Here is an 18,892-nt window from a genome sequence, read left to right on the forward strand (position 1 = left end):
CAGATTGAGAAAATACCTTTACCAATCCTATATCTAAAAAAGCGGTAATATCCAAAATATATAAATAACTCGAAAAAGTAAACAACAAAAAACAAAATAATCCAATTAAAAATGAGGTACCAAGGTAAACAGAATTCGCAACAGAGGAACATCAAATGGCTTAAAAACACCTAAAGAAATGCTCAACCTCCTTAGTCATCAGTAAAACACAAATCAAAAAGACTCTGAAACTCCATCGTATACCTGTCAGAATCTCTAAGATCAAAAACTCAAATGACAACACATGCTGGCTAGGATGTGGAGAAATGGGAACAGTCCTCCATTGCTGGTGGGGGTGCAAACTTGTACAATCACTTTGGAAATTAATCCGACAGTTTCTCAGAAAATTGAGAATAGTTCTACATCAAGACCCAGCTATACCACTCCTGGGCATATACCTGAAAGATGTTCCACCTTACCACAAGCACACTTGTTCAACTATGTTCATACCAGCTTTAATTGTAATAGCCAGAATCTGGAAACAACCTTAAGATGTCCCTCAAGCAAACAATGGATAAGGAAATTGTCATACATTTACACAATGGAATACTATTAAGCTATTAAAAACAAGAGAATCATGAAATTTGTAGTTCCATCAGAAATGGATCATCCAGAGTGAGGTAACCCAGACTCACACATGCTATGTACACTTACAATTAAATTATTTTTAAAGGAGGAAAAAAATGGCAAGTATAGTAAATAAACTTTGACGTGAGAAAATTAAGAGCACACCTAAATGTGTGTCACATTTTCTGCCTTCTGTCTATGCTGAACAATTTTACACACACCACTTAACTCTACATCAGGATCAGACACAGATTGTATTCACTTCTGTGTCCCTGGCTCCCCTGAATTTAACATACACCTGAGCACATAGCTGGAAAGCAATCTTACATCTTAAGATTCTTTTTGTGTTCTGTGACAACTAAGAAGACTGACAATTTGCTTGAGTCACGGTACGAGCTCCTGTGTTAGTCACTTTTACATTACCTTACCAGGTTATAAAGCCAGAAGTTGGTTTTCACTCCATGTTGTTGTTGTTGTTGTTGTTGTTTTAACTTTCCACTATGGGCCTCTCCTCAGACCTCATTTCCTTGGGTCTGAAGGGGAGAAACATTTTGGGAGTAAGAAATTGTGTGACTAATTGCTCTCTCTCATGGCTAGAGATGACAAAGGAAAGAAGATAAGTGGGTATTTGGTGAACAGAGATGAGGAGAAAGTCTCACAATCTTATTTACTAACACCATCTCAGTAACAGGAAGAGCTACCTCTCAAAGTTCCACTACCTCCCAGTGCTGCCAATCACACCAATTTTTTAACATGTTGAATGAACTTTGAGAGGTGGTCCAGATCCAAACTACAGCATCCCCCAGTGATTCATTGTCCATTTGTGAAGATGAACTTGTGAGCTCCAAAAGCCTAATGTGCTGGAACCAATACCTCTTTTCTTCTTCATTGTTTGTCTTGATTATCCCACTATTTACGGGCTAATTTTTTCTCTATGTCCTAGTTGCTTTCCTTGAGATAAAATGCCAAACAAAAGCAACTTAAAGGAGAAACTCTTGATTTTGGTTTAAAGACCAAGAGATATACAATCCTTCACGGCAGTACAGACCTAACATTAGGGCAGGACTAATATTAAGGAAAGGGCAGGAAGACACAGGACACAGTGTCTCCACACTCAAGACCCAGAGAGTGAACAAGATGTGAAGCTTAGCTGTGTTGTAAAGCCTGAAGGTGTGTCCCCAGGAACCTACTTTTTCTCGCAAGGCTTCACCTCCTGAACAACTCCACCAGCTGAGAACCAAGTATTCAAGGTATGAACCTAACTAGAACCTCATCACCCTCACAGTACTACCTTTAAATGTCAGCATCAGATGAACAATGTCCATCTCCTTTTCTAGATCATTTGCTGTCAAGTAACACACTGAGGATTTTAGAAGTATCACTCAAATTGTGTCTAGATTGAGAGAGGCCTCCCCTGTGGCAAAACAACCTCAAAAGATAACCTTCCTTCGACAGGGATGCCCAGAGCAGACACCATGCCTCCATTACCATAACAACATGAAATAGTATATGTTATGGGCACAGGAAAATACTTCAAAAGCATACTAGAGCTGAGAACAGTTGAGGGTAGAGCATTGCCTGCTGTGATGGATGTCAATATGCAGTACTGTAATACTAACTAGCAAGGGAAATACAATAGAAATGTAAGAGGGTCGTATATACTCTAGGAAATCAGTGTGATGCATTTTATGTTGTTAGGAGGTTTTCATTACTCAAAGTATCTAGAAAAAATGTTTTATAAATATATTAAGAAAGTTGTAGTGTTTCTTGAGAGTCTCCAAATGAATAAAATCTTGGCTTAAAAAAAATGATAGAATCAAAGGTGAATGCTTTTGAGACTACTGCTTGCAAATTAGTTTCAGGATGTCTCTAACAATTATTGCATCCTTTCCCATCAGTGAGGGAGTCTGCTGATCTTTCCACTCCATGGCTAGCAATGAAAATGCCACAAATGTCATTTTCACTTGCTTTCTTTAATTCAAATGACTCAAGGAAAAATAAAGAAGTCAAAAGCTTTTCAAATGTTTCTGACCCATTTGAGTTGACTCTGAGGATTATCTATCTCTTGTCCTTTCATTTTCAGACATTAGTCTTTCCGATTATTCATTTATGTACAGATTATTTGAATGTTCAAAGTAACCCCGTGTCTTAGGGCTCCATAGCTGTGAAGAGACACCATGGCCAAGGCAACTTTTGGAAAATATTTAATTGGGGCTGGCTTACAGTTCAGAGGTTTAGTCCATTATCGTCATGGTAGGAAGCATGGCAGTATGCAGGCAGAGAGGGCGCTGGAGGAGCCTAGAGTTTTCCATCTTGATCTGCAGGCAGCAGAAGGTGATCGTGTGCAAGGAGACCTCAAGGCTGCCCCCACAGTGACACACTTTCTCCAACAAGGCCACATCTCCTAATAGTGCCATTTTCTATGAGTAAAGCATTCAAATGCAGGGATTTATTAAAGCCATATCTATTCGAACCAAGACAGCACCCACAGTATGTGTGTGCTCCCTCCTTTCGATGAAATTTACTTTTGTTCATAGTATTTTTATCACGTGTATGCTTTACGAAGTGCTCTAACAATACGCTTTCTTTTGCTATTTCATTTAACTTGTATTACACAATATGTTATGGTTCCTGAAAAGCAAGCATATATTAATTTCAGCTTTGGTGGGGGGTTTTTGGTGACTTTTTTCATTCAAAATCTATTTTGAATTTGATTTCAACAAGAATTCAATTTGATGGAATGATAGCTGAGCTTTTCTGATGAGCCGTTTTGCCCAGCTGAACTGCTTCTGAAACAGTTCACACCCTCACCATTGATGTAGGATGCTCCCTTATCAGTTATTAACTTCTCTGTACACTAGGTCTGTTTCTTCGGCTTCCCATTCTGAGTTATTGATCTGTTTATCTCATCTCTCTTAATGTCTTCAGAGTCATAAATACTATCAAGACTTAAATGAGTTTTATTAGTTTTGTAAGGCAAGTCTTACCATCACATTTCACTATCAAAAAATTCCTTAGCTGCTTTTGTTTTTGAGTAAAACAGATTAGGAGTGAACAGAAGGGGCACCAGGGAAAAATATAGATGGGGAGACAGAAAACAGCTTGAATACTAAAGAATTTGTAATAATCTATCGCACACTGAGCTCTGGCTGGCAACTTTTGACCTACTTCCAATCACTGCTGAGCCAAGTGGGATCAGTTATAATTCAGAGGCTGTCAGGCATTACCCTCATGCTCTGATTTGTAGCTAAAGCTCAAAGCTGTCTTTCATCTCCGCCACCTTCCTCTGTGCATGCAAAAGAGAAGATTGCTCGAGAGATTTGGCAACTCACCCAAGGGCAAAGAAATGCTTTGTGGAAGTTCCCAGCCTCTGTGCAAATCTTACAGTTGTAGAGCTGAACTCAACATAGAAGGTTCTCCCACACCCAGCCCCACTCCCCACCCCCAATGCCTTTCCTCGCAATCTTATCCAGCAGCAAACTAGGTAACAATATACAAAATGTGGAAGCCACTGCCTTCGAGGTGGTATAGTCATAAAAAGTGTTGGCATGAGAAGAATTGACTAAGGCCAGACTTCTGAAATGTCCTAAGACAGCCAATTCACCACTTTCACTTTTAAGGCTTTTCATTATCCAGTCATGGGAATCTCAGCCCTCTAGATATACGCTATTCAAAAGACAAAATATGATTTGTCTATATGGCAAACATTTATAATGGCTGCAAACAAAAATGAAAGCTTCAGCAGAGTTAGGATGTAGGCAAGTAGCCAGAAGTGCCTTCAGGTGGAGTCAGCACTGACAGTCTGCTTAGCTTAGTCAGGCAGCTGAACTTAGCTGTCAGTGAGAACATCTAAGGGTGGTGTTGAACTAGGAGACCAGCAAGCTGAGAGCATTCATCGATCGAGGGCAATCAGAGGGACTCTGAGAAGAGTATTTTATCAGAGGGTTGTTAGCACAGTTACTCTGACAGTTTTGCATTAAAAAAAACAAACAAACATAGGAGCTGAATGTAATGGTGCACAACTTTACTTTCTGCGCTTGAGAAGCAGAGGCAGGTAGATCTCTGAATTCAAGGCCAGCCTGGAATACAGAGAGGGTTACAGAACGACCAAGGCTATACAAAGACCCTGTCTCAGAAAGAAAGGAAAAAAAGGAGCGGAGAGAGCAGAATGTGAGATGGACAAAAGGACAGATGGAATCCACAGGCATGATAGTGATGATTCTGTCTGGACCTAAGCGCTTCCCAGATGCTGGCTGTTCCACTGTGCTGAGCATTGTTGTGTGCTTTGGCCTCTTTCTGTCATGATGCACATACTTGTCTTATGGGCATCACTGTGCACCTCACTGTTCCACCATTCATATTAACATCATTTTTATTATCTCTTTCATTTTTGAGATTATAATATAATTACATTATTTTTTATCTTCCCTTTCCTCCTTCCAACTATCCCAAAATTTGCTCTCTTTCAAATTCATGGCCTCTTTTTTTTTTCCGTTAATTCTTGCTACATGCACATATTCCTAAACTGCTCTTCCTGTATAAAGGAACTTGTGTGTACATTTTCAGGGCTGACTATCTGGTTTCTGAAAGCCAGTTGGTGTGCTTTTCCCTGGGGAAGCCAATCCCCTTGTTCTCAGTATCCCCTGGTTGCCTGTAGTTCTTTGCGTAAGGTGGAAGCCTCATGGTCTTTCCTCTGTCTATTTTGGCATGTCGAATGCTGTCCTTGTTCAGCTCAGGTTTAGGTGGCCATATAAGTGAGGCTTTATGAGAGAATCTTCTGAGATGATTAGAAGACACAGTCTCGCAGCAAACCCCTTCATCTGTGGCTCTTAAAATATTTATACCCGGTTCTTTCTGCAATGTTCCTTCTCTTTGTAACAGACGGAGGCCGTTATAGAGAACAATAACCAGTCAAATGCAGAGTTGCGGGGCCCAGTCCTAATGAACACATCTACAAAATAACCCCAGCACCTAAGGCTCAGGGATCATAGCAGAAGAGAGGCTGGGAAAGATTAACGTATCATTTTTACCTTAGCCACAGCCTTTTTTCTGTCTTTCTGAAACTAAGCGTGTTACCTGTGTGCTAAAAATCATTCCAGGCAATCAAAATAAGCTACACGCATGACAAAAGGGGCATGGAGCAGTGTGGCAGAGTGTAGTGTTAATTTTGCACTTGTTCTCGGAAGGATTTGAAAATTGCAATTCAGTGTTTAAACGCTGAAGATGGTATTGATCCTTTCAGCTTCCCCGGAGTAACAACAATCTGCACTTTTTTAATAAATGTGCACTTATGCACCAAAACCCTACATGTCTGGAAACCCTACATGTCTGGAAACCCTACATGTCTGGAAACCCTACATGTCTGGGAGCTGCTCATAGATGACTGTGGCTTTGTTTACCTGGCTCTCTATGGCCTGATCTCCTGCATATGGGCATCCATCACCTAGCCCCTGCAAGGACCCTTGTTGCTCTCTCTGTCCTCACACATAGATGGCTGCAAAGTCACATGAAAACAACGAATCCTTGTCTCCGAATGTGATGGATAATTTAGAGCCACGTTCCTTTGCAGACATCATTTCCCACGATTCTGCTTCTCACGTGTCTGTCTTCCTCCTAAATCTGCTTGCTAACCTCAGGGTCATGTCCAGTCCCCGCCTTTCATGGAATAGTTTTAAATCACAAGGCTCCTTTTAATTTCCTGTCCTTCCCTCAGAGTACGTATAAACTCTTCAATGTAAAAGGGTCTGGCTTCCCGTCTCCACATGCCACTGCGTAGTGGCATCCTGCATATGCATTTACATCAAGAGCATGGGCAGGGTGCACACCTGCTTTCTGCTCACCCACTTCTCTTGAAGCTGGCTGGCTCCTGCCACAGAAGACCCATTCTTCATTCTCTGAGTACAGTGTTGACTTTGCATATCAAAGAACTGTGTGATGAAGTGCAGGATGGTTTTATTGTGAGGATGGCTTCTGATTATGTTCTGTCCACACATCATTAGTCTTGATATTAGAATGACTAGAAAGAGCCATTTGCAAGATAAATAGATGTCCCCTACCTAAGGCACCGCAAGATAAGTCATGCATATTCATAAGGAAAACTGGCTGCTCCCAAATATTTAGCTGACTTTCTTAATGCTCTCAGAGGCTCAAAGAATAAGATCAAGTGATGGATTACTAGGTGTCTTTGGCTTCTATAGACTCTAAGAATGAGGTTTGATTTCATCAACACCTTCCAAGTATTAACACTTGTTTATAGCCACTGAGAAACTAAAATAGGATGGTTATAACTCACCCATGCTCAGCACAGTGACCGGCACAAGTTAGGTACTTACCAGATGGGTTTCGTTTCCCTGAGGTAGCTTGTCTCAATTGATGTTGTTTCCTGAAGTTAGAGAAAGGTTTATATGACTCCTTTTTCATATAGGAGGGATTGGAACATTGTGTTCAAATGCCTGACTGAGATAAAAGATCATCTTTTTGATCACAGAAGCCTGAAAGTTTCCCTTGTCAGTGATATGATCTTGGGGACTTAAGTGGCTTCATTTTCTCTGCCAGTTAAGGAATTAAAAGGCAAGAATATTCTCAAGTTTTCCTCCACTAATTTGGGTTTGCTCAGTTTGAAGAAAGGTAGGAAGATTGATCAGGCCGTAGCTGTTGTGTAATATGCCCTGATCTCACCTTGAACTTGTTGAGCCACTCCATTAAGTGGGCCTGCTGGAGAGAGACACAAGCCTATGGGGCCTTTGTTTTAAGCTGCCAGATTTTTTTTCTCAAGTCAGGTGGCTTAGAAAAAAGCAGGCCATCTTAGAAGCCTGCCATCTTTATTATGCTGCCATGGCGCGGCTCTCTATCTGTCTGCCGACCACGAATCTACCTAGCTTTTAGTCTCTTTAGTCTCTCGCAAGGATCTTATTGGCAGTAAAAGTTCTTAAGTAGATGTCACCCCTAACAGACCTCCAACTATGTCACCACCTCTCCTTTGCTGGCAGAGTTGATGGTAATGGCTCACCTTCATGTTCTAGTCTAACATTCTGTTTTTCAGGACTGTTCAGTTCCTAACCATTTCAGTCAAGGTATTACCATACAAATGAGGCAACATCATTTGCTAGCTTCATAATTTGCTGATGTTTTTCCATTACAAGCCACATTTGTGTTTATATTGCAGCTGTCAACTATTCCTATGTGAATTATTTACAGATTAAAAGGTTAGCTTGTAAAGAGGGCCTCAAATCTTGGTGCTATAATTATTCAATTATCATAGCTTATCAATATTACATATACCATACTTTGTTGGAGGTTGGTCTGGTGCTATTATGCTAATTACTGCCCCCCCCCCAGATCTGGTCCCTGCTCAGAGGAGCACATTCTCACACATACCAGTCTTTGTTGTGTAAACTTTGCTTCACCTAATTTAAAGTTGATTGGTTAATAAAACATGCCGAAGCTTGGAATTTGGCAGAAAAGAGCAGGGTGGAGCTATGAGGTTGAAAGTGGAGGCTGGGGGACATGAGGAGAAGGTGCAGGAGAAGGGAAGAATGGACAGAGCCCAGAGAAGATCATAAGGCAAGTACCTGGGCACTTGGATGGGAGGAGATGAACTGATAATGGGATAATAGATTAGTTATTATGTTCACCTCTGTGCTTAATTTTGAATGGATCATAATCTCAGTGCATGGTTATTTGGGGGAAATTATTGATTAATGAATAAATAAGGTTTTACTAAATGTATGACTGAATAGTAATTATTTATATTCATCAACAGTGCTTGTAAGCAGAAATTTCACCTGTCATTCTATTCTCTTCTCCCCATCTCGGATCAGTACTTCAGTAAGGTCCTGACAGCTTCCCCATCTCGGACTTCCCTGCTTCCAGGACCACAAGCCACTACATTTCTGTTCATTATAAACCTCTTAGTTGGTGCTATTCTGTTATAATAAGACAAAATCCACCAAAACATCCTCCATGCTGGTAACCCTTCAGCCAAGCTCCCGTCCTCTCCAGCCTGAACTGCTGGAGCATGTCAGCTCCCAGCATTACTATGGCATCTGTTTCTATAATAGGAGGCACACATATATTTCAAGTCCAATTAGTTTTCTTCTTTGCTTGCAATCCACATTTGGAACAGGTCAATCCACACCAACAGACTAGCATGAAAGGCTATATCAGGGTCAGACCTCCAACTATTAAAGTGTCACCCCCTGGACAAAACCCCTGGGGTAGGAGCCAGGAGAGGTAGGTGATGTCAGGTGTGGAGTCCTCAGGAAATCCCCGTCAGATTGATGGGAAGGGCTTAGAACTCATTACTCTCATATTTCTTGTTAACATCTTTCATGTTTCAGAGGAGGCAACAAGTCGCCAGCTTGCTTTCAAATGACGTTCTCGGTGTCTTCCTGTATATCCCAAGCAACTCCCTGTATGCGCCTCCTTGGAAGAGGAGAGGAAAGGAGGGAGATGCAGCTGTCTAATTTCTGTCAGGACTGATCTTGCAGAGGTGCACACAACTGTGTTTTCCTTCTGGCTCTTACTTAGGCCTCTTTCTTGCCTCCTTTCTGGTCCTAGCATCATCTCACAAATTTCCACTCTCTTCACCTTGATTCTATTACAGAGATAGCAAAGCTGAGTGTTTGTGTTCCCAGCCTTCACTGCAGCCGCCCCCCCTCCCCGCCCCGCAAGTCAGACTACAAATGTATTTATAGCCAGTCCAGTATCAGCAGATTCCAAGTTGTTCTCTTTCCCCTCTTCCTGCTTTTGTTCTAGATGTGATGTTGGAACGTCAGCAGGAAGACTCAGACAGGCTACTACCTAGCATGGTGAACACAGTACACAAGGACAGGCCACTGTGGAAACGCTTCACAGTCCCTATCCAACTATCTGCATTCTTGTAAGTGATGCCCTTGTGCCCTGTTTCATAGGGCACCCACCAGTGGCAGTGTCTGTCCTCCATACTGCTAAAACCAATTTTCTTATACTTCTTTCCTCCCCAGCAGAAGGACGATGAAGTGATTCTCAATTTAGCGACACCTTACAGCATGGAAAAGTTGAATGACAGTTTGGTGTGCCTTGGAGCTAAGGATAAATCTTCCAGTCTGAAATGAAAGAGGTCGTTGTTCAAGCAAGACTTACAGAAAATGTTTTTGTTTCCTCGGGAGAAAATGGAAAATGAGACACAAACAGGCTCTGAGGTTTGCATAAGGCTTGAGTCTTATAATGATTTGTGTCCCCCGGCCTATTCCTACGCCGTACAGGTCATCTCAGCAGAAAAGGCCCCTCTTCGGAGTCACACCAAGGAGTTTCTTAATTAGAGTCTCTTTTGCTGAAAAGAGACATCATGGTCACAACAACTCTTATAAAGGAAAACATTTAATTGGAGCTGACTTACACTTTCAGAGATTTAGTCTATTATTGTCATGGTGAGAACCGTAGAGGAAGACATGGCGCTTACGAAGGAGCTGAGAGTTCCACATCGGGATCTGCAGGCAGTAGAAATGACTGTGAGCCACATTGGGTTTAGCTTGAGCATATATAACCTCACGCCCACCTTCACAGTGACATAACTTCCTCCAACAAAGCCACGCCTACTCCAACAAGGCCACACCTCCTAATGGTGCCACTCTACAAGGGCCAAGCTTTCAAACACATGACTCTATGGGGGTCATTCCTATTAAACTACCACACTGAGATAGAGGAGGGGGCTTTGAACCATTGAAATTAGCGTACTGATAGGGCTTCTTCCTCTATCTTTAAAGATTCTTTTGTGATCATCTCCGAGGTGTTAGGGAAGGAGCGGCTATTCCTGTAATAGGTATTTTCCTGCCCTTAAATTTTGTTAATGCTATATTTAAAGTACAAGGCAATGTTACCTTCTTCGACACCTGCTTTGCTTGTTTTGGTTTCTGGGTTTTTTTAATTATTTTGTTTAGTAACTGACACAATAAGAGTCCAGGTATTCTAAAGAGACACTTATGTTTCTCATGTCAGAGTAATGAGATAATAGACCCCCAAATCTGGAATTTTCCCTCAGGAATCTCATGCTGAGAGAACAGAAAGCAGAAAACCTGGGTTGAGTAGATGGGAAACTTTTCTCTCCAGAAAACTTAAAAGACATTTATCTTCCTTTCCCAAAAGACAGTGGTGGGTCATACTGTGGGCTGGTAAGACTATACTCTGACTTGAACTGCTTGCACATACACAGCTCTGGCCCTCTACTTAAGCTTTAATGTCACTTCGGGACACCAGGGATGGACTTGAAGTGTGTGTGTGTGTGTGTGTGTGTGTGTGTGTGTGTGTGTGCGCGCGCGTGCGCGTGCGCGCGCGCACACGCGCATTGAATAACTCTCCTTTTTCTGCTCTTCACTCTTAATTTGGCTATTTTAATTGGCTTACTGAGGACTAAATCTGCCCTGTCAGGGCAGAGGCTCTGCACCCAAGTTTGTTAACACAAATGAGCTATATATTAAGTCACTCAAAGGACTTATATTACATTTTCAGGACATTTTCATCACATCAATGACAGGTAATTTTCTATCTGTTTTTATTTTGTTATATCTTTCAACACCTAATATATGCTATAGCACTCTCTTCTTGGTTACATGATTTCTGATGACAAATGTGCTATAATTTTTATTCTTGTTCTTCTATAGCTAACATATTTCATTCCTCTTTATGCTTAAGATTTTGTCACTTGGTTTCCAGAAGTTTAAATAAGATGTGAGGTGTATTTGTGTGTGTGTGTGTGTGTGTGTGTGTGTGTGTGTGTGTGTGTGTGTGTGTGTGTGTTCTATATGTGTGTATGGCTTGATTCTCTGTAGTATACTTCCTATGTCTATAATTTTTTTCTATTACCTCATTTCTTTCTCATTACCTAACACTTTAGGCTTCATCAGAGTTTCTCTGATGCTCTCCACCCCCTTTTTACCATGTGTCTGCTTGCCTATGAGAGTTTATTTTTTTCTACAAAAGATAGCTATTCTGCTGAGGGTCAATATCCCATAAGTCTCCCTAACACTTTAATGCAAATATTTTTATCTCCCCAACTTGGTAAAATTTTTGTTTATGCCAAGATCCTGCTACAGTCCTGGAACTTGATGGCATTAGAACCCCTTTCTCCACTTTAAAACTAGCCAATCATTAAAAAGCCTGTGAGTTAAGACCTCAGCCAATGGGGAAAAGATCAGTCAACAGTTGGGTTAAAATAAAAGCGAGGTAAGCTTCCTGCACCAGTGTGCTTGGTAACCTGGTTTGGATAATGACACTCCCATTTTACAAAAAGAAATTGTCTGGCAAAGGTGCTTTTGTTTTGTTCATGTGTTTCTTTGTGCAACAACAACAACATGCTTTATTTCGAACATCTGCCATGTGGCTACTTAAAAAAGTATGGTCTCTCTTTCAAAATACACAGCTAATCCCTGCTTAGTTGTTTTCCTCTCAAATACTAACAACAACAACAAAGATGTCCTCAAGTTTCTTTGTCAGTCCATTCTTAAATTATTTTATTAATGAGATCAAGAACTCAAAGATGGAACCCTGACTTCTTTGGTGACCTTATTTTCAGTTCTTTCTCTCTGACCTCATCTAAACAAAGTCTATTAAAGTGCCCATTAATTTTTTAACATCATGGCTGTGATTTTGTTCTCAGCATTCCACCTCTCATCCTTCTGATCTCTACCTTTCTAGCTTTTGAAACTACCCATCTGTTTTTGTAGGTTGCTTGTTTCTCAGCTCTTCTGTTATGCCCATTAGCATATTAAACAACATGTTTTCCATTTCAGATGCCAAGATCAAGGACCACGTTGCAACTTTGGATGAGGTTTTTTTTCTCTTGAATTTGATACATTATTTTTGATTAACACTATTTACATGAGGAATAAGAAGTACGGTTTTACACTGTTAGAGAAAAGAGTAGGTATCTTCCTTTGAGGTTGTAAATCTGGATACTGGTGGTGATTTCTAATCTAGCAAAAGCTGGGTCAAGAGTCGGAATGCAGACAAAAAGACATCAAGAATAACAAACAGAAAGCCAGCAGGCAGAGAAGGCCCAGAAGACTTTCTCATTTGGGATACATATAATAAAGAAAGAATGTGTGAGAAAAGCCCAAATCATACAAACAAAGGCAAAGGTGCTGGGGGGAAAAAGGCCTTTACAGGATTAGAACTCACCAAGATCTGCATGTTTAAGCATCACTTTTCAGCTCAGCAACTCACTAATCACCCATTCCTGGCCCTGTGTATTAAGGTTCTGACACACAAGAACCTTGAGGTCTCAGCTGGTCTGCCACTGGACTCTGATCTGGACCTGTAGAAGGTGAGCTGTCAACCAGGAGGAAACATGAAGTGCTTCCGAGTGCTTCTCTGTTTCTCAGCGAGGGCATCCAAGCACTACTGTTCCTGTCTTCCTCAATGCCAGGAAACTGGGAAGATTTTTGCATGTGAATCTAATTATAGACAGCCTGGTATTGAGACTGAAATCCTATGGGGATTTTGGAAGTTGGACTAACGTATTTTGCATTATGATATGGCTAGAAGCCGTTGAGCTTTTGTGCCAGTCACGGAATTCCACCACCCACATTAGTTAGTGGCTTTCGAGTTGAGATTTGTCCAAACCAGCCAACCCCTACCAGGAAAGAGATTAAAAATACCATGCCCTATCCCAGTGGTCTGAACAATAGCAGACTCTGCCAGAATAGGAAGCCCAGCTAAATGGACCACATAGGCTCCATGTCTCCCCCTTTCTATCACTGTACCTGTAGATGATTGTGTACTTGCACACCAACTGCTCTCATTCTCTGATCCCATACACTGCAGGCAATACTAACTCAGAGGATAATAACAAGTAATAAGAACTCCCCGCAAACATAAAATGAAAAAGAGATAAGAAAAAAAGATAAAACCACCAATTTGCACTTTTAACTTGAGTTGTGATTTAAGACAGCAAAAAGCCACAGCCATCCACACAAGCACAGCCGTCCTTATAAGCACAGCAGTCCATACAAGCCCAGCCATCTGTGCAAGCACAACCATCAGACAAGCGTAGCCATCTGTACACGCACAGTCGTCCATACAAGCACAGCCATCTGTACAAGCACAGCCTTACAAGCAAACTTTTTCTCTGAATTTAGTGTATGTATTTTAAAATGAGCTTCTTGGGAGAATAACCTTGCTCTAGGGAGGTCAAAGAAATAACGCAAGAGAGGCTGAAAGTAGCAACTAACATCTGAAACCTGTGGGATTTTGGTCCTGGAAAAGTAAGCAATAGGTTCAAATCCTGGCTGGGGACAGGCTCTGTGCAAAAGAATGTAGGCACTCAAACTAGCATTTCAGATCTTTCCCTGGCTGTGCTCAGATGTCCTCATGGCTGGGAGGATGGAAATAATGCTCTAACTCAGATTTCCTTGATGACTCAAGGTGGACAAGAGGGGTACTTCTCTTCACTTCAGACTCCAACCCAAGGAGGGTAACTTTACCCAGGAAAACAAAGGCAATAAATAAACCCACATTCACAAAACCAAAAGAAAGAAAACTCTCTCTCTCACACACACACACACACACACTCTACCAGTACCAACATCAAGAAAATAGGAACCAATAACCACTGGTTATCAATATCTCTCAATATCAATGTCCTCATCTCCCTATTAAAGAGACACAGCTAATGGAATGGATGTGATACCAGGACTCGTCATACAAGAAACAAGATGCTTCATACAAGAAACACACCTCAGCAATAAAAATAAATATTGCCTTAGAGAAAAGGGCTGGAAAAGGGTATTCCAAGCAAAGAGATCCAAGAAACAAGATGGAGTAGCCATTCTAGTATCTAAAAAAATATACTTTCAACCAAAACCAATCAAAAGATATGGGGAAAGATACTTCCTACTCATCAAAGGAAAAATACACCATGATGATGTCTCAATTCTGAACATCTATGCCCCAAGGTCAGGAGCACTCACATACATGAAAGAAATGTTACTAAAGCTCAAATCACAAATTGAGCCCCACAAATTAATAGTGGGAGACTTCAACACCCCACTCTCACCAATATATATCACCATGCTCAAAACTAAAATCCAAATGGATTGAAGACCTCAACTTAAAACCTGACACACTAACTCTGTTAGTAGAAAGAGTGGGAAAAGCCTTGCACTCATTGGCACAGGAGACAACTTCCTGAACAGAACTCCAACAGCTCAGGCTCTAAGATCAACAATTAATGAATGGGACCTCATGAAACTGAAAAGCTTCTGTAAGGCAAAGGACACTTCGAATAGAATAAACCAACAGCCTACAGACTGGGTAAAGATCTTCACCAACCCTACATCCAATAAAGAGCTAATATCCAAAACACATAAAGAACTCAATAAATTAAACATCACCAAAACCAACTATCCCAATTTAACAAATGGGATACTGAGCTAAACATAGAACTCTCAACAAAGGAATATCAAATGGCTAAGAAATACTTAAAGGAATGCTCAACACCCTTAGTCATCAGGGAAATGCAATTCAAAATGATTCTGAGATTCTATCTTATGCCTATCAGAATGCTAAGATCAAAAACTCAAGTGATAGCACATGCTGGCAAGGATGTAGAGAAAGGAAACATTCCTCTGTTGCTGGTGGGAGTGCAAACTTTTACAACCACTTTAGAAATCAGTCCTGCTCTTTCTCAGAAAGTTGGTAGTACTGCTACCTTAAAACTCAGCTATACCACAACTGGCCACATACCCAAAAGATGCTCCATCACAGAACAAGAACCTTCGCTTAACTATTTTCATAGCCGAACCAAAAAGACACACATGGTATATACTCATAAATGGATATTAGCCAAACATAAATGTTCTCTGAGTGACTCCATATAGCTGGGAATTGGGACAGATACTGGGACTTGCAGCCAGACTGTGGACAAAGAGCTGAGAGTTGTGTGGAAGAGTTGGGGGATGGAAGTGTGGGGGTAGGGGTTGTCAGGATCTGCACAAGAGGACTATCAAGGCTGATGGATCTGGACCCAGCAGTGCCTACAGGGTCTGATGCACCAACCATGGACAGTGCAAGAACAGGACCTGAACCCCCTGTTTGGGTGCAGCCAATGGACAGCTCATTCTCCATATGGGGAATGGGAGGGTGGGGAACTGCTTCTGGACAAGGTCTCTGGTGCCTGGGATTTCATCAATGCCTCTTCTGTCAGAAGTCTAGGGGCAGGGAATTGATCAGAGGGTAGGAAGAGGGAACAGAAAGATATGAACAAGGGGATTACAATCCAGATGTAATATGAATTAATAATAATAATAATAATAATAATAATAATAATAATAATAATAATAATAATAACTATTAATAAAGAGCTGCAAATTATATTGAAGAGTTGAGGGATTCAAGAATGGGGGTTAAGGGTGTCAGAAGCTACATAAGGAGACTATCAAGGCTGGCAGATCTGGACTCAGGGGCCCTGCACAAACTGATGCACCAACCAAGGATATTGTAAGCAGAGAACATAGACCCCCATTCAGATGTAGCCAATGGACAACTCATTCTCCACATGGAGAAGGGGAGGGGAGAGGTGTGGACAGCTCTGACATGAACTTTGGTGCCTGTGATTAGATCACTGAGTTTCAACATAGTATTGATATATCAGCGTATGTTTTGACTCTAGTACAGGTGACTTTAAAATTAACTCCACTTTAAATTTTAAAAATCCAGGGTTTTGATGAGGTTTGATCAGACTCCATCCTCTCAGCCTCAAGAGAAGGGCCGTGCTTTGTGTGGACCAGTCTATTTCTCACAGTGATGGATGATAAAAAGTCTGTCTGAGCTCAACAGCTGCCTTGGATAGCCTGTGTTCCACAGTAGACAGTTAGCGGCAGCCACAGGGAGCGTTCAGGAAAGACAGTACATGGCCAGGCTCATGAACCAAAGGTGGCTACCCAGCTGCCTGTTGTAAAAGCCTGTCCTGGTTATCAGTCACTCTGACTTCACAGAAACTCCAAATGACACAAGGTACTTAAGCTCAGGAGTCAGGTTATATTTCAGGCCACCAGAATGCAAAAGTACAGAGTGTGACTCCTTTAAAACGCCCTCATACCAGAAGCTAGACTTGCTGTCTCCAAGGTCAGGACCAGGCTAACTCAGGCAAAGGCTTTCAGCATTTTCCAATCAATGGCTGTCTTACAACATTCTGAGTCACTGCAGAAGAATCTTGGTGTGTCTCCAGTGGCCAGTAATCCCCAGAGTTAGGTATAGGTCTTGTTTTATGTCTATCATCCCCTCAAAAGAAATACAGGAGAAGCCAGGCAGTGATGGCACAATCCTTTGGTCCCAGCACTGGGAAGGCAGAGGTAGTTAGACTTCTGTGAGCTCGAGACCAATATGGTTGACAGATCAGGTTCCAGTATGGCCAGGACTACACAGAGAACCCTGTCTTGAAGAACCAAAATCCAAAACCAAGCAACGAAGAAATACAGTAGAAAACTGCAATCCAACCTGGGTAAAGTGTAGACTTTTCAGAATCCCAGATCAGAACAGGGGTAACAAAACCCGTGCACTACTGCACAACCTACCAGCCCATGGGGACACAGGGCACGGCACATTGCTGGACAGGAGCATCACACATACGTTCACCCATCCAGTCACTTGTGCGGAAGATCAGCTGAGGATGGGGCAAGTAAAACGGAAGTGCTCCCAGGAGTCTTAGCATCTCACAAGCCGAAGTCCGCCGGAAACACCATCTGTTGTGATTCATCCATGTTTACTGTCTTCCTCTACCAACATACCAACAGTTTTACAGCAGACAAGGTGATCCGTGAGTTCGGGCTTTGTTCATGAGATGAGCTCTTCATACACACAAGCTCTCAGTCTGCTGGGAGAGTGTGAGCAGCACGGCATGGGAAAGTATGGTATGAGAACATGCTACACGCAGGCACGTGAGAAGAAGCTGGACTGAGGTGTGCTCGGGCCTCTGTGACCTCACACAGTAGCTCATTGCCACAGCACAGGCTGCAGCCTGGGTGTGAGGAAGCACAGTGTCTACTGGGGTGGGCTGGGATTCAGAAGGAAGAGGAGGTATGGAAGGAGGTTTGGGTATGTGATGGGAAAAATAACGTACCAGATTCTGGAGTAAAGGTCTAACGTAAACTCACTGTGATATACTGAGAAGCTGAGGTCTTAAGGAATATGGGGTACAATAAGGTCTTTGAAACGACCTTTAACAGGAAGCAGCAGTGGGTATCAGTGAGGAATGTGTATGCCCAGGAGCCACAAGGTGCCTACTGCAAGCCTCTACCACCTGAAAAAGCCCCAGGCTCTGGAGGATGAAGTTGTGCTGCCATGTCCTAAATAAGGACAATGGTCAGCTGTGGTGGCCCATGTCATCCAGGGCATGTAGAGGACGCTTTCCCAAATCCTGGGTCTGGGACTCCTGAGGGCTTTTGTTTCTTTACAACAATCTTGTCTGTGCACCTGGGCTCTCCCCAGCGTCACTGAAGCTCATTCCAACACCTTACCTAAACCTGCAAGTTATTTACCCATATTTAAGTTTAAATTATAGGTTACTTGGTGCGTATGGTCTGGGTGTCGACACAAGTGAGCTCAACTGTCTTCGGATACAAAGGCATGCATGGTGTGTGAGTATAAGCAAAGGCCAGAGATCAATGGCAGATGACTTTCTCTGTCAGTATCCAACTGAGCGATTTGATACAGGATGACTCTGGGCTCACACAAGTGTAACTGAAAACATTTTGCCACTGCAGAAGCATATGGGACCAATAGAACTGGGCTAGCTCTGCCCATAGTTCAGAGGTTAGTGTACTGATGACTTACACTGTTCTCATTCAACTTTTTATTAATCATGTGCTTGCTTATCCTGTCCCGATCTATTTTGCATTGGTGGAGAAAAAACTCCTGATCTCTGGCACACTAGGAAAGCTGTCTGCTGAAAAGTCTTATAGCAACTCAAGATTAAAATTTAATGATGTTGAGGATCCAGCCTGGAAAGCAAAGATTTTATTCACCCTTACACCCTGCCCAGAAACAATAAATGGCACCCACCCTGAAGAGATAATGACTACAAGGGCACTATGCTGTCAAAAGCAGCAAGTGATATGGCTGGGCAGTGGTACCCAGACTTATGAGATGAAGATGCTGTGCAATCCTTCAGCTCTCCTGCCCAGAGCTAATGGTATGGACTGAATGTAGACATTGCTACTTGAACGGAAAGGTATCATGGGACTCAGAAGCCCAGGAGGCACACACCTCTGAGGTGGGACACTGTCTCAATGGAAGAGTTATCCTGAGACAC

General features: G+C 42.1%; 1 long non-coding RNA gene across 2 annotated transcripts; it reads right to left on the reverse strand.

Annotated features, from left to right (window-relative positions):
* Positions 1-6,945: 6,945 nt before the first annotated feature.
* On the reverse strand, positions 6,946-17,475 carry LOC311606387. Of its 2 annotated transcripts, none has more exons than XR_014782326.1 (3): positions 17,370-17,475; positions 9,986-10,076; positions 6,946-6,988 (listed from the first exon to the last, which is right to left on the reverse strand). It is a non-coding gene; the product is annotated as an uncharacterized lncRNA (long non-coding RNA). The 2 variants fall into 2 exon arrangements; XR_014782327.1 differs by having other exon boundaries at positions 17,212-17,475.
* Positions 17,476-18,892: the final 1,417 nt, after the last annotated feature.

This window comes from Acomys minous (assembly GCF_964271855.1).
Source record: "Acomys minous genome assembly, chromosome: 10".
NCBI classification, from domain to species: Eukaryota; Metazoa; Chordata; class Mammalia; order Rodentia; family Muridae; genus Acomys; species Acomys minous.